General features: G+C 43.7%; 1 protein-coding gene across 9 annotated transcripts in view; it reads left to right on the top strand.

Moving 5' to 3' along the window:
- STON2 (stonin 2) overlaps nucleotides 1-15,393 on the top strand; it is a 48,652-nt gene that overhangs the window by 13,601 nt on the left and 19,658 nt on the right. For 2 of the 9 annotated variants that reach the window (XR_013346411.1, XM_077819216.1), the window contains exon 1: nucleotides 11,467-15,334. The exons of 1 other annotated variant lie outside the window; for it this stretch is intronic. The gene's annotated coding sequence lies outside the window, so the exon portion shown is untranslated. Of the gene's footprint in view, nucleotides 1-692; nucleotides 782-7,942; nucleotides 8,083-11,455; nucleotides 15,335-15,393 lie in introns of those variants that run through there. 6 more of the 9 variants (XM_077819217.1, XM_077819219.1, XM_077819218.1 and 3 more) reach the window with 6 other exon arrangements.

Genomic DNA, 15,393 nt, shown 5'->3' with positions numbered 1-15,393 from the left:
TACACCCTGTGATGGCTTACCCCCCACCTTCGGGGTGCTACCTGATGTACTGGGATACCACTGAGTCTGCCCATTCCACCAGCCTGGGCTCCCTTACACTGCCCCGCTGAGCCAGGCCCTCAAGCCTTCTCTAGCACACACACACGTAGGGACACACCCAGCTGCAGAAAGACACAGAAACTGAAATCAGTACTGCATGGGAAGGCTTTCAGCTAAGGAATTGCCCCGCACTCAAGTGCGCACACCCTCTGGAGTGTAAACCCAAAATTATATTGTCTTGCACTGCACAGAAAACTGTACAGTGTAAGCTCATGAAATTTCGCTCCCTTCCTCAATGTGGAGGAAGATAGGCACAACTTTTTCCCAGTTATGGATTCCCAAACTGGGCTTAGAGAAAACAAAAACAGTGTATTAACTACACAAGATAGATTTTAAGTCATTATAAGGGATAGCAAACAGATCAAAGCAGATTACTGAGCCAATAAAACAAATCACGCAAACTAAGCTTAATAAAGCAACTGGTTACAAGTAATAATTTCTCACTGTAAATCTTGTTTTAGGCAGATTGCAGAGGTTCGTGAAAGCAAACTGCTCTCTCTTGCAGCTTAAAACGCCAGGTATTTCTCTTACAGGCCAGACACCTTTTCCAGCCTGAATTCAGTCCTTTCCTCCCCTTTGTCTTTGTTTCTTAGATGTTTTCAGCCATCATCCTGGACGCGGATTCAGTGAAGAAAGAACCAAGATTAACTCACTTCCCTGTCTTAAATAGGATTTACATATGGCGAGTATCCTTTGTTTCCCAGTTTGATTCCCACTCCCTATTAGTGGAAAAATACTAGTAATCCAAGATGAAATCCAGTACCAGATAACATGATCACATGACCCTGCAGTGTCAAAGCAGCCATGAGACAAGGTTGTTTGCAGCATCCCAGGAAACTACTTATGAAGGTGGGAGATTAGCATCTTCAAAGTCCTCTTGTTCTTCCTAATGGCCCATCCACGCTGATTGCATTCTGTCTGGTGGGCATTCCCCAGTTGTAAACGCACTTGTAATTGTTACATAGTCAATATTCCTAACTTCAGATACAGAAATGATACAGGCATACAAATAGGATAATCCGTAAATTATAACCTTTCCAATGATTCCTCACATGACCCATCTTGCATAAAACACATCTTAGGTATGCCATGTTCATATCATAACAATATCTCTATGAAGAATATGGGCGTAGTGTCACATGCCCATCAATTTTAATGAAGTCTGCGATTGCCTATAGATCAAAGACTTGCTTGACGGCAGCCGTTAGCACTTTGCAGTGTAACAGTATTGTCTCTGTATTACAGAAAGGGAAACTGCAGAACTGAGGTCAGTGATTTGGTCAAGGTTCCACTGACAGTGGTAGAACTGGGATTAGAACTCATGTTTTAAATCCTAATCCACTAGCCACTAGATCATTCTGCTTCTCTGATACTAATGTCACAGTATCCTTATTGTTATTGCATTTGTTGGGAGGCTGTATTTGGTGCTTATGCAAGAGAGGGACTACTAGCAGTCTGCAATGTGGGATGGCGTGGGCAGGTGCTAATCAAGCTACACACACGCGCACACACAACTGAAACAAAATCTGTGTAGATCCACTGGTAGCATATAGATCATTCCCTCCAAGATTCCCTCTTTCCCTTCTCACCCCCATCTCCAACCAATCACTTAACCCTTGTGCCATGTACTACAAAGCTCCTGAAAGAATTTGAGGCAAATGTTAGCTCCCTCTAGGTCATTGTGGAAGCAAGGTTCTGGTAAGGCCCCCATCACCATAATGCTGAGCACCTCACAAACATTAACTTCTTCTCCCAACACCCTACAGGTCCCTGGTCCTTGGAGATGTCCTACTGCATAGAGAGCTGGGAGAAAGGAATGGCCACGCTGTTTGCAGAGGCATAGTTAAGGGGTTCTTCTACACTTGGGAAAAATGCGTATGGGACCAGTTACAGGAAAACAAAGGCATGCCAGCCTGGGCCACTAGCAAAATTGAAATGCTGTTAGCTGCTTTGATTACTAATCAAGTATTAACTGTTGAATATGGACCCAAACCATATTTAGAGCCAACCATGTCACTTAGTTACAAACTTAGCTAAAGTTCTAGTGTACACATAGATTTAAGCTAGACATTAGGAAACAGGTTCTGTAGTTGTTTTAACAGTAAGACCACTGCTCAGTGGCTCTATCTTGTAAATTACTTTGGGATCCTTGGGTTGAAAGGTACTTTATAAATATGAGATGATTATTTCTGTAATCAGCTGTAAAAGGAGAGACCATCCTTTAAGTGTTTTTGTTTCCCAAAGAAAACGGTTTCTAACACACCTCCCCATCCCTCAGACCACTCTTGTGTGCGCGGACACAGTGAGATTTAGCAGATAGAATTTGAGCCACTGACCGTGTATGAGATAAAACTTAATTCTTGGAAATGCCCTGGGTTCAGGAAGCAGGAAGTCAGTGTTACTATTTTAAAGTGCTGTAGGGAACCAGTAAGTGTCAGGCATGTGCTGCATGCAGGTTTGCTGCATGTTTGAAAATAGAAATGTTTGTTCTTTTCCCCCCTTTCCCTTATTTGAAGCTCTGTATTCCAGGATATAAATGTTTTACCCAAGACTGTGTTCATATATACATATAAATCTCAATTGTCAGTGTCAGTCATCAAACATGGATGCTCCCTTTTCTACTGTTCTGCCCTCCCAACTGAAGTACAGCTGTGTAATTCTTTCGAATGCTAAATAACTGACTGAGCCTCAGCAGTCAGAGAGAATTTTTTATTATTATTACTAGTGAATTCAGCTCTTGCGCCAGCCTATTTGACTATCCTGGGGACAGAATTTTCTCTTTATCCACACAACAGATACAGCATGGACAGTTGACCACAGCAATACAACTTCCCCTGCACCCCTCCCACTGCTAGGGTGCCTTGTGCTCTAGGGAGTAAGAGGCAGACGGCCCACTCAGTCTCTGGACTCTCTGCTGGCATTGCCATCTAGAGCAGGGATCTCAAACACAAATCACCATGAGGGCCACATTAGGACTAGTACATTGGCCCAAGGGCCGCATCACTGACACCTTTTCAAATAAAGATACAAAAGCCCCGCCCTGCCCCCACTCCATCCCTTCCATGAGGCCCCGCCCCTGACCCACCTCTTCCCACCCCTGACCCGCCCCCATTCCAACCCCTTCCCCAAAGTCCCGCCCCTGCCCCGCCTCTTCTCTGCCTCCTCCCCTAAGTGTGTGCCTCCCCACTCCTCCCCCCCTCCAGCTGTTTGGCAGCGGGAAGCGCCTGGAGGTTAGCAGAGGAGCAGGGATGCGGCGCCCTGGGGGGAGGGGGGACAGTGGGTGGGGGAGCTTGGCGGCTGCAGGAAATAACCCTGTAAGCCGCGTGTTTGAGACCCCTGGCTGAAACTTTCTCCCGATGTCTGCTATTAAAGTATCTGCTAATGCAGCAGCCAGAAGGGAGCAATGAACCTCATATCTATAGCTGATTAGAATCAGACAGGAGGTGGATATTAAGCTCTTTGTGCATATGAGCTAAGTCCAAAGTCCCTGCAAAAAGGCATCCTGCATTCTTCATTTGCCTTGATAAAATATAACCTGTTTGGATCAGCTGTTTTAATGCAAGAACTGTAACATCTGTCATCCATGTTTATCTCCTTTTCCCCTTCTTGGAGTGGCTGCACAGAGACCTCCTTCCCTCCTGAATTACTTGGCATTTTCTTTTGCTTCCACCTCTGTTAGGAACAGGAGCAGCAGCTTTTGCAGTCATCAGCACTTCCTTGTCCCCATGCCCTGCAAGGGTCTTGTCTACTGTAGCAATATTAAGACCCGTAATTCAGCACCTGTGCTCCACTGATAATAGTAACAGCTGAAGCTGTAGTGCAGACTTAGTGCAGCTTTTAAAACCTGTTTGTGCAGACATGCTTAGAGCAGAGCTGGATGACATAGTGGTAAAAACCCCTGAGCCGGGGGGGGGGCACAGCAGGATGGGGGAGGGGGGAGCGGAGTTGGTCCCCAGAGTGAGGGGCCAGGGCACAGTAGGGGATGGGGGTCAGTCACCCTCGAGCAAGGGGCCGGGGCACAGCGGGGTGGGAGATAGGGGTCAGTCACCCTGGAGTGAGGGGCCGGACCACAGCGGGGTGGGGGTGGTGTTGGGGTTGTCCCCAGAGCGAGGGGCTGGGGCAGGGGCACAGTAGGGTGGGGGCGGGGGCACAAAGGATTCCCCGCTCCCGGGCGGTGGCAGCACTGGTACCTATCTCTCTGCCAGAGAGGCTGGAGCTGGGTCCGGGAGCCAGTCACTCACTTCTCTCCCTCAGCAGATGAGCAGAGAGCAGCTCTTCCAGGCTCCAGCAGCAGCTGCTGTTCTTCCTGCCCTCTCAGCCTGGAGCCTGATTGCAGTTGCTCCAGTACTGGTGATTGGAAACTGTCTGGTCCCCTTTTCTACTGGACTTTCCGGTCGAAAAACGGACACCTGGCAACCCTAGGCCTGCCTAGGTTACCATCAGGGCCTTTAGGTCAGCTAGACATGTGTGTCTCTAAATGCTTTGTTCCCAAGCACAGTGGATTCACGGGCTAGTCTGAGTGGGAGAATTGTGGAATTCTGTCCCAGGAGAGGTAAAGGCATGATGCTTGACACCTGAAGGAGCGTCCTCAGAGAACCCAGGAAGGAGACAGAGGTGCAGCTAGCCCTGTAACCCTGACGGCTTCCACCTGTGTTGAATTACAAGTCCCACTCTTGCCAGTGTAGATGCAGCAGAGTGAAAGATACCTATCACTAATTAATGTCCACCCTGAGGTACAACTGATGCCATGCTAAGACAGCACCATAGAAATGAGAGGATAGGAGGGCTTTGCTTTGCTTTTTCTCTTCTTCTGTCAGTCCCTATCAGTCATGTTCCCTCAGAGCAGCTTTCTGCCCCCACACAGTGTGAAAGCCCCAGGAAGGCTTTTGCTCAGTGACAGGCTGCAGATCCTGCACTCATAGGAGGCCCTGGTTGGGAAAGACACTCACAGGTCAATGGAGAGTATCCTCCTCTTCCTCCAAACTGCCTGTAGGATCACTGCAAAGCGAGGACAGATCGGAATGCCATTCAGTCCTGGGCTCAGCCATCCAGATTTCCAGACTGATCAGGTCTTTTAAGCTGTAACTTATGTGTCTGCAGGGAGCAGCAGTGGACAGTTGACTCTTCTTCCATCAAGGCCCATTTATGTATTTTTCTTTATCCTTGGCTCAGAGGAAAGAGAGGATTGTGCCAGCACAGAGTGCTGCCTGCTGCCTAGACCTCTGCTGCTGTCTGAATCCCCAGGAAGAACCCCAGAGTAAGGCTCCTGGCTAGAGGGAGCTAGGGCAGATGATCTCTGCTATTCTGCTATCCCTCAACCAGTGCAAAGAGAGAGAGAGAGGTGATTCCCAGTTATGGCTGGGGGAGGGGCATATGCAGGGCTTCTCCCTTCCCAAAGGGCACAGCCCTTGCCCACTCTACTTCTGCTCCCACCCTTCTTCCCTCTGGGCACTTTCTCTGTCCTTCTACCTTCCTGCCAGGACTGCTCCCCTGCCTCTAGTCAGAGTTTCTTCTGATCCTGCATCCATCCCCCCTGCCCTTACAAAACCTGCTACCACCAAACACAAAGATAAAAACACCCAGTGCTCACAGTCACGTCCCCTGGTGGGACTGCACTGGGGCTAGGTCAACAATGAGAAAAGTGCTAGTGTAGACAAGGCCTTAGCATAATAGCCCATTGGGAGCTTGAGTTCTCTTGCCATCACTCACCTGGGACCAGTCTAAGCCATACCTGAGACGAGTCAGTTGTCAGCAGCTGTCTTTGTGATTGCAGACTGTTGTGGGTGTCTCATTTAGTGGATTGGACTGCTGGAAATATTCTAGACCAAATTAGTCACCACAAGGCAGCATACATTTGATTTGAAGGATGAAGTCAGTTGTTTGAGAATTGGGTGCAAGTAACTTGACAGTGTTTGTAACTGGGCTACGTGAGCCCCCAGTTGTATGGCATAACCCGAGTGGAAAGTGTTAGGTAACTTAGATTGTAAATTCTTTGGCCAGGGATTGGGCCTTACCTATGTTCTGTAAATTGCAGTGTACATTTACAGTTCAATATAAATGTTTTTGCAATAATCATGAAAATTTCATTGTTACATTGGTCTTAATGTACCACCTTCTGGTCAGTTTATAGAAATGCACTGAGTTGATCTACAGAACAAACTGGATACTGTGCAATATGAGAGCCTGTGAACTGATCACTCACATTGCAAGATTAATAAAGAGAAACTAATAACTAGCCAGATTAACAGACAGATAGTTCTGCAAAGCTGTACACCTGAGGTGGAGTTTTAGTGCATGCAGGAGTCTTGATGAAGAAAAGAGAGAAAGCTGCTTTGGAATAGTTGGTGTCACTTACAGGTCCAAAAGAAATCACACTATTATTATTATTATACAATCTTGTCCCTGTTGTGGCACTTGACTTGGATACTTATGCTTGAGAGAGAAATTCTACCAGTACTTCAACCACTAGTTAATGTGCTAGCTGCAGAAATCACTGGGTGAAAGTCTATGATGTGTGTTATGCAGGAGATCACATTAGATGTTCATACTGTTTCCTTATGGCCTGAAAATCTAGGAATCTTTTAAAAGCATTAACCACTTTGTCCCTGAACTGGGTGAACTGTGGGCTTGTGTACATGGTGAATTAGTGTGCACCAGAGGGATATAAATTCTACTGTGCACTCAATGCCCCTTCTGCCCCATGTGGACCCTGCTGGTGCGCACTAAAAGCTCTCCAGTATGTGTTTTAATGTAGTACTGTTTGAAATTGGACTACATTAATACACAACTAGGAAGCTTTCCGTGCATGCCACCAGGGTCTATATAGGTCAGTTAGTGGGTGACATGCTAGTGCATGCTAGAATTTACATCTCTTTGGTGTGAACTAATGCACTAGAAGACAAGTCCCCAGTCTCATTTGGAGTATGTAACTAAAATAGTAAATTGGATTAAAGTGTTTATTTGAGACTCTCCTTGCCATGTATCTTGATCTTTTGCTGCAGTCTCAGACAGACTGTTCTTCAGTATTATATTTCAAAGTAGTTTGTGTGTCTTTGCTGCATCATTTGCATTGGTTGATTAGTCATTGACCAAGAAGTTAATTATTTTAATTTGGTGGGTTTGGGGTTTTTTTGGCTTGGTTGGATGTTTCTGTTTCACTATAATCCATTTTGAGAACATTAGTGAAACTTCCACACATTTGTACAAAATTCATTATGAAATGTATTTGGAAAGAAAATTTGCTAAATATAAAAATCTCTTTTAGGTCTAGTTTGCTGGATTTTGTATCTTATAAATGACATTTTTGTAAGGCCAGTAAGGACCTCATCTGACCTCTTGCATAGCAAAGGCCATAGAGCTTTGTCTATTTCCTGCATCCAGCCCATTACCCTTATGCCCAGAGCATGCTCCCAGCAGCAACTTGAGATGAGGATCAACATGGGAGCAAGGTGAATATCATGGTTTATAGGTTACTGAGATGTTACTTTGTGCTCTCTATGGCTATTGCTGAATTTGGGGTTCTTTATCATGGCCCAAGGCGTACCGTCTCAATAAGCATAACATAATGCAAATATTCATCATTATTAAACTTAGATGTGCAGGAAAACTGTAAATTACAAAACCAGCTTTGCGTTCTGAAACCTTTTCTTTAACCATGGAAATATTCACTGGGTTGTAATCAAACTGTATTCTGCTCATTCACAAACCTTTGATTTTGTTAAATCAGTATCCCCAGCAGAACACAGACAAAACACAAGCACCAGAAAGGAAGAGGAGGAGGAAAAGGAAAGAATCTCTGTTACTATCAGATGTGGGTGGTTGGTTGGTTGTAATGTTGTTTCAGGCCTGCAGCTGTGACAACTCCATAAGGCAGTCTGATGTTGGTCTACTGAAGATAAGGTCAAGCTGTAATTCTGAATCAGAGATGAAGTCTAGTTGTTGGGAAGCAATTCACTTCTCTTTTCTGGTACCTACATGTGTCAGGTAAGAAGACCAAGACCCAATTTGGGACTGGCTAGAGTATGTTGGGAAAATCAAACAAACACCATGGCCTGCATTCTATAGGCTTTGATACCCGTTAGACCTGAATGTTTGAGCAGACAGAGAAAAAGAACAAAGAAGTAGCTCTATGCCTTGCATGACTGAGTCAAAGTGACTTCCATCTGAACCTGAGTCCCTCTGCAATCTGAAGAATACTCCACACAGACATGTACTATACATTATTATTTCTATAAATGTTCTAGCTGCCTATCCCATAGGTAAGAGAGAAAAGATAGGTGAGGTAATATCTTTCACTGGACCAACTTCTGTTGGTGAGAGAGAGATAAGCTTTTGAGCCACACGGAGCTCTTCTTCAGGTCAGTAGCTGTGACGCTCGGAATATGGAGGATATATGATAGAGGTCTATAAAATTATGAGTGGTATAGAGAAAGTAAATAAGGAAGTATTATGATACTCCTCATGATACAATAACAAGGGGCCACCAAATGAAATTAATGGGTAGCAGGTTTAACACAAACACAAGAAAGTATTTTTTCACTCAACGCACTGTCAACCTCTGGAATGCCTTGCCAGAGGGTGTTGTGAAGGCCAATGCTATAATGGGGTTCAAAAGGGAGCTAGACAGATTCATGGAAGATAGGTCCATCAGTGGCTATTGGCCAGGGTGGGCAGGAATGGTGTCCCTAGCCCCTGTTTGCCAGAAGCTGGGGCTGGGTGACAGGGCATGGATCACTTGATGATAACCTGTCTGTTCATTCCCTTTGGGACACCTGCCATTGGCCACTGTCAGAGGACAGGATACTGGGCTTGATGGACCTTTGGTCTGACCCATTATGGCCGTTCTTATGTTGTTATGTAATACCTTTCCTAGACCTGAAGCTAAACTGTTCTAAGTTGGGTGCCCAACTTAAGGTACCTACATTAGTGGCCTGGTTAAGCACAGTGGAGTTTCACACCAAACCTGGAGCAATTTTAATCTGAAATACTGAAGAGTCCGTTCCCTACACTGGGCTAATTATTACTTAAGCAAAGTTCCAATACATGGATTAATGTGAATTAATCATGACAATTCTCGATAGAAGTAAAATAGCCTAAATGGCTTTTCCAGATTAACATCAGCCCTGTTTCAAATACAGATGAATTTCATTTGCATTCAGTGAATTGAGCACTAACTTCCACAAGGATTGCTTCATTTCATTTTAACAGTAGACTCTAAACTGGAGACCAAATACAATTAAGCTTTGGGTCAGCATCCCATTGCTAGATTGCAGCAGCTCTAAAACCCCAGGAATAGCAAATCCTGTATCCATATGACTATTTTATAAGGGGCAATTCTGCCTCAATCCTTACATGGCTTCAGAAGTTCCCTGACACACCAGAACTGGTGTGGTTCCACTGTACAGGACAGGGCATGTGGGTGGGACAGCATTTCAGATGCTGCAGAGATGCCCCGCCAATCATTTACCCAGAGTAGAAGTTCTAGGCCTGCTCCAACTCCAAAGCTACAATAGTTGTCACAGAACAGACCTGCTGCTGCTCCGTGGCTCTCCTGTTGTGACAATGCTGACCTCACCTACTTCTAGGAGAGAAACTGTAAGAGATTTAAGGCCTATTGATTGTCACCCAGCAGTTTTGGGGAATGGCTTAAAACCACTTAAGCAATCCATGCGGGAAACCTGGTTTGAATTTTGTTTTGGGAACTAGATTTGTGTTGATATGTTCCTAGACTGTTTAAGAAATGATATGTTTCAAAACTGTCAAGGCATAACATATACTGAGATTTTTCAAGGTTGACTTGTTTTTAAATAACATTGAGTTAAAAGACTATGGAAACAGGACTGTCAACCGCACAGTAGCTTTCCATGAACTTATAAAAAACCCACAGGACTCTGAAGCGTGGGTTGTGGCTTTTGCTGACTTTGTTGGCACCTTGACCAGTGATGTCAATGAGAATAGAGGGAGCTCTGATTCTGAGGGGGTTGGGTCCTCTGTACAACATTAATTGCTTGCAACCCACAGGTTGGGCACTTCTGGCACTAAACTGTGTTGCCTCCATTTGGAAGTTTACAGAACTTCCAGCTCACCTACTGGAGTGAATAACTGGGCACTCTCACTGATCATCTTAGTACATGGGACTTTGATCTGAAAAAGGTTACCCTGGGAAATAACCATCTACATGCAGCACATGAAAAGATAATCCCTGTCAGAAAATATCATAATGCCACTATATAAATCCATGGTGCATCCACGCCTTTAATACTGTGTCCACTTCTGGTTGCCCCATCTCAGAAATGATATAGTGGAACTGGAAGAGGTTCAGAGAAGGGCAACAAAGATGATCATGGATATGGAACAGCTTCCATATGAGGAGAGACTAAAGATTAGGACTCTTCTGCTTAGAAAAGAGACGATAAAGGAGGGATATAATAGAGATCTATAAAATCATGAATGGTGTGGAAAAAAATGAATTGAGAAGTGTTATGTACCCTTTTCCACAATACAAAAGCCAGAGATCACCCAGTGAAATTAATAGGCAGCAGGTTTAATACAAACAAGAGGAAGCACTTTTTCCACACAATACCCAATTAACCTGTGAAACTCATTACCATGAGATGTGATTGACAAAAGTATAACAGGATTCAAAAAAGAACTAGATAAGTTCATGGAGGATAGGTCTATCTATAGCTATTAGCCAAGATGGTCAGGGATGTCAACCCCACGCTCAGAGCGACCCTAAACCTCTTGACAGCAAGAAGCTGGGAGGGGAAGACAGGTGTGGTTCATTGCAACTGCCCTATTCTGTTCACTCTAACTGAAGCTCTGATACTGGCCACTGTCAGTCTGACACAAGTATGAAAATTCTTATGTTCTTAGGCCAAACTCAAACAAATGCCCAACAATCTAATGATAGATTTCACCCCGCTCCTCTTTATCTGTACTTTTTCCCTCTCCTGTCATTGCTTATGGGTAAATAGAAGCTGTCATCATTGTAACTGGCTTCCTCAGTACTGAGTTGATTCACTAAGGCCAGATTTACACTAGATTTTTTCTCACTGTAATGTCAGTTAAGCGTGTGATTTTGTTTGTTTGTTTTACAACATTTCTATACTGGCAAATGCCCAAGAGTGGACATACTTATACCAGCAAAAACAAAAAAAAAAGTGTTTTTCCCAGTGTAGCTTATTTTGTTTCAGGAACTGGCATATAACTATACCAGGAAACCTTTTCTACTTTAGACTAAGCCTAAGTGATCTCCAAACCCAGCACCAATGTTCAAGGCATCCATGAGAAGCATATATTGCCATCCAAGTTTTCCAAAGCAGTCTATAGTTCCCTTGTGTATGGTACTGGCACTTAAGTTGTTTGTTATAGGCAATGAAAATCCAAGCTTTTACATTGGATTTTTTTTCAGAGCAATAATCCTATTCAGAACACTCTTCACTTCAAGTGATTTAATGCCTTCAAGAGCTTCTTCTTACCTATGTGACACTAGTGCTACCAAATCCGTGAAGAGCCGTGAAGGCATCAATTCCTCAAGCTCCTGCGAGGCAGTTATTTTTCCGAGGTAGAGGTAACATGACACTTCGTGGCTTCTAAAAGAAGAGAGTTCAGGCCCCCAAAAAATTAAAGAGAAAAATTATAAATGAAGCAATAAAGCAAATCAATGACTCCATTCCCATGTAGTGAATTATAAGAGGCTTGGGGGACACAGCGAGATGTTCCATTTGCCATCTGCTTTATTGTTTAGTACCGTGCTTAGTTTATAATGCTGAAATGTGAAACCTTTTGCTGCTGCTATTTGCTGACCTTGTAGAGTCAGTGCAACGGTAAGAAACTCGTAAAAGGTGCAGTAATACAGCAAGGGCCCTCTACCTGGACATTTAATAGCACAGTAGAGGCTTTCCCCTAGACTGCCCAGATTTTTTAGTGGAATGGCAAGGATGTTCTACCTGGATGTATCTGGCAATATTTGGCAACTGGGCTGGAGCTATGGCAGGATGCCTTCTGGCAAGGGAATTCAAGCAGTTAAGACATTTTAATTTTGGCTAAAGATACACCTATAAAAGTAATTTGCTTTGCAGAAACAAAGCACATTAAGCAAGAGAGACAAAGGGCTTGATTACTTTATTTTGACTGCTTTTTATTTTCTTTAGTGCAGAACTAACCCTTCTACTTTTGGATTCATTCTCTGTCAGGTCTTCTGCTCTCTGTCAGCAAGTCTTGATATATTTTGTGCAGTGGAAATATTAACGTGCTTAAATCAAATCCAACTATTCCTGCAGGGTGGTTAAGTGCTGTTCTTATCTGTTCAGCGAATAGGATACTCTTTTAGCCACACCTCTCAAAGTGTCACTGTATTGATGGGTCTCTCTCATTTTCAATTTAGAAATGCTGATGTTTTGTAACTTGGAGTGAAAAAATTCCCTTTGTGTTTAAAAAAATGGTCACACTGATTCATAAATTAATCTAAATCAGAAATGGAGACAATCCCATTCAGTCCCAACTACCCCATCCTTTGGCCTGTTCAAGGTTGTTCCCACAATATATTGGTCTAATGACTCTAGTCTAATTGTAAATGGCCCATGTACTGGAGCTTCCACACTACTTCTGTTGGGAGTCTGTTGTGCAGGCTGGCACATCCAGTTCTCAGGAAGCTTTTCCTGATATTAATCCTACCTTATCTTTTTCTTAATATTATCCCCCTCCACTTAGTTATAACCATAGAGACCAAGCTAAATAATTTCTCTCCCTGGCCCATGTTTACATCAAATATTTGAAGACAGTGATAATATTCCCCCACCCTTTAGTCCTTATTAGCCAAGCTATGCTTGTTTAGCTCTCCTCATCAGTGTAATTCTTCCAGCCCTTAAACAATATTCATCATTCTTCTCTGAACTCCCTCCAGTTTGGCAACTGAACACTGTATTTAATTTGATTTCAGTGTAGGATAAAGACGGTTTATTGCCTCCCCTCTCCATGATGTGATCTCTTTACAGATGACCGGAATCAAATACTAATTTGCTCTGGTTTTCACCTAAAATAAAATAAACAATGAAGTCACTTAAAGTTATAAAACTACCATTTTTAAAAAAAATAATTTTTGGCTGCATTTTTAGGCTCCTGTATCACAAAAGCAGCTTTGATTTTAAAAAGGCCTGCTTATACTCTGTGGGAAAACTCTGACAGATCTTCTTTTTAGTGGGAATGCTGCCTGTATTTCTTTCGTATGAAATCAGGATCTCTGTTTGTCTACCACTCTCCACCCACCTGAAGTCCTAATCCTCTGTGGCATCACAGTTGGTTTCTGCAAGTTGACGGCTGTGATACCACAAAGGATGGATTATGACCTTAGATGAGAAATAAACCTCAGGACCAGGTGAGCTCTTTGCTCTTTCTCCAAGCAGCTATATGCTTGCTGGCTAGCCACTGAGGAGAGAAGCTACTTCGAGAGAGGTTTAGCAGTGTGGGGATAGGAACTAGAGAGCAGAAGGCCAGTTCCCAATGAGTTCAGTTTTGTACTTGGTAATTTAAAAAAAAATGCTTTGGAGCTGGTTTGGGGGAAGGGTGTGGAAGTGAAAGTCACTCTCTCCCCCCTGTCCCCCAATCCATGTATAGACCTGGGGCGGAAGTTTATTGAGTGGGCATGCAGGATCTACCACCCCTCCCAGGAGCAGGAACTGTGGTTAGTATTTGTACAAGAGTTGCATCTTATGTGCAAATCTAAGACTAAGACCTGGTTGAGTGTGCAGGGTGAGGAGGAAATCTGATAAACTGAGATAGTGACTCTTTCTTTTATAAAGCACTTCAAGATGTATGGAAGAAAAACGTATTATTATTATTATAATTTTATTATTAAATTGGGATCTGAAAAGCTAGTTGGATACTTTCTTCTTCATACACAATCACCAGTGATCACGATCATAATGCTATATAACATGTTCCATATGTAGATCTCAAAGTATTTTACAAGGTTGGGTAAGTGTCATTATCCCTTTGTACCGATGGCATAACAGAGGCCCAGAAATGAGAAGTGACCCAGGGTCACATAGTCGCACAGCCAGAACTAAAACCCAGGTCTCCTGACTTCTGTGTTCAGTTTAGTAGACAACAGTTGGAATCTGAATTTAGCTCTCAGATTTTGCTGATGTGGGTGAGGCAGATGGGAATCAAGCTCTCTCCTCCAAGGGGATGACAGCACTATAAATGCTTGTGTTTGTCTATGCAATAAGCAGATGTGACACAGCAGTTGCCCAGAGTGCAAACATAGGCGGCACATAAGTGTGGTTTTTACAGTCTCTTTTCTTGCACTTCAGAGCAATGAGTTTTGCAAAGTACAGAATCTGCATTTTGATGCAAATTTAAGAGGTAAGGATGTTGACATTTCTGTATGTTAAGTATGGTGAACTCATGGTGCAGCAGCAGGTTATAATTCCAGACAGGATGCCCATTTTTGGGAGCAGCTTCTGTGATCCTGCTCTCCAAGCCAATGGAGATTAAACGCTTCAGCCTCAGAACATTCCCAGTTGTGTGTGTTCTGTATATAAACACCACCACACAATTCACCACCACTGGGAGCCTCTACTTGGGAAACATCCAGGACTGGAATAGCAGGGGGTAGTGCAGGTCAGGACTGAAGTGCATTGGCAGAGCTGTGTATGGGGACCCCAGGTCTAGAAAAATAGAAGCTGTTACAGGTGAAGAATGGTGTGCTAGACTAAGAGACTGTGGGGAAAACTTGCACAATACAGGCCTGGAATATATCTTTCTTTACCCATTCCTACATCATTAGTTCTCAGCTTCCCTGAGAAGTATTTCACAGACCTCTTAGGGCTGACTGATAATTCTCCACAAGGCAGGCCAAGTAAACAGCCTTATTGAATGTCTCCTGTGCAATGCATGTCATTCAGGCACCTTTTCCAGTGCTTATGCTCTTTCCCCATGTGCTTTAATGCTAACAGCAATAGAGCAGCCGAAGCACATGGAGATGGAGTGGGAGTGGCAGAAAAAAGAGCTTCCACCACTTTCACTCCCTCTTCCCATTGGATTCAACAACCCAAAAGCACATGGGGGAGAGGGAGCAGAAGGGAAAGAACAGAAAGAGAAGGAACAAGAGAGAAAGGAGGAAGAGAAGGAACAAAAGAGGAAAAAGGAGAGAGAAAGAATGAAAGGAGAGAGGGAGTAAAGAAGAAAGCTACAAGGAAAAAAAATTACAGAAAAAAATGACTGCAATATGGTAGGTGTTTGTTTTCTCCTTTTTAGTTTTTGTTTTGTTTTGGAGAGAGGAGGAAGGTA

Source organism: Eretmochelys imbricata, chromosome 6, assembly GCF_965152235.1.
Source record: "Eretmochelys imbricata isolate rEreImb1 chromosome 6, rEreImb1.hap1, whole genome shotgun sequence".
Classification (NCBI taxonomy): domain Eukaryota; kingdom Metazoa; phylum Chordata; order Testudines; family Cheloniidae; genus Eretmochelys; species Eretmochelys imbricata.
This window is presented reverse-complemented; position numbering and strand designations above follow the sequence as displayed.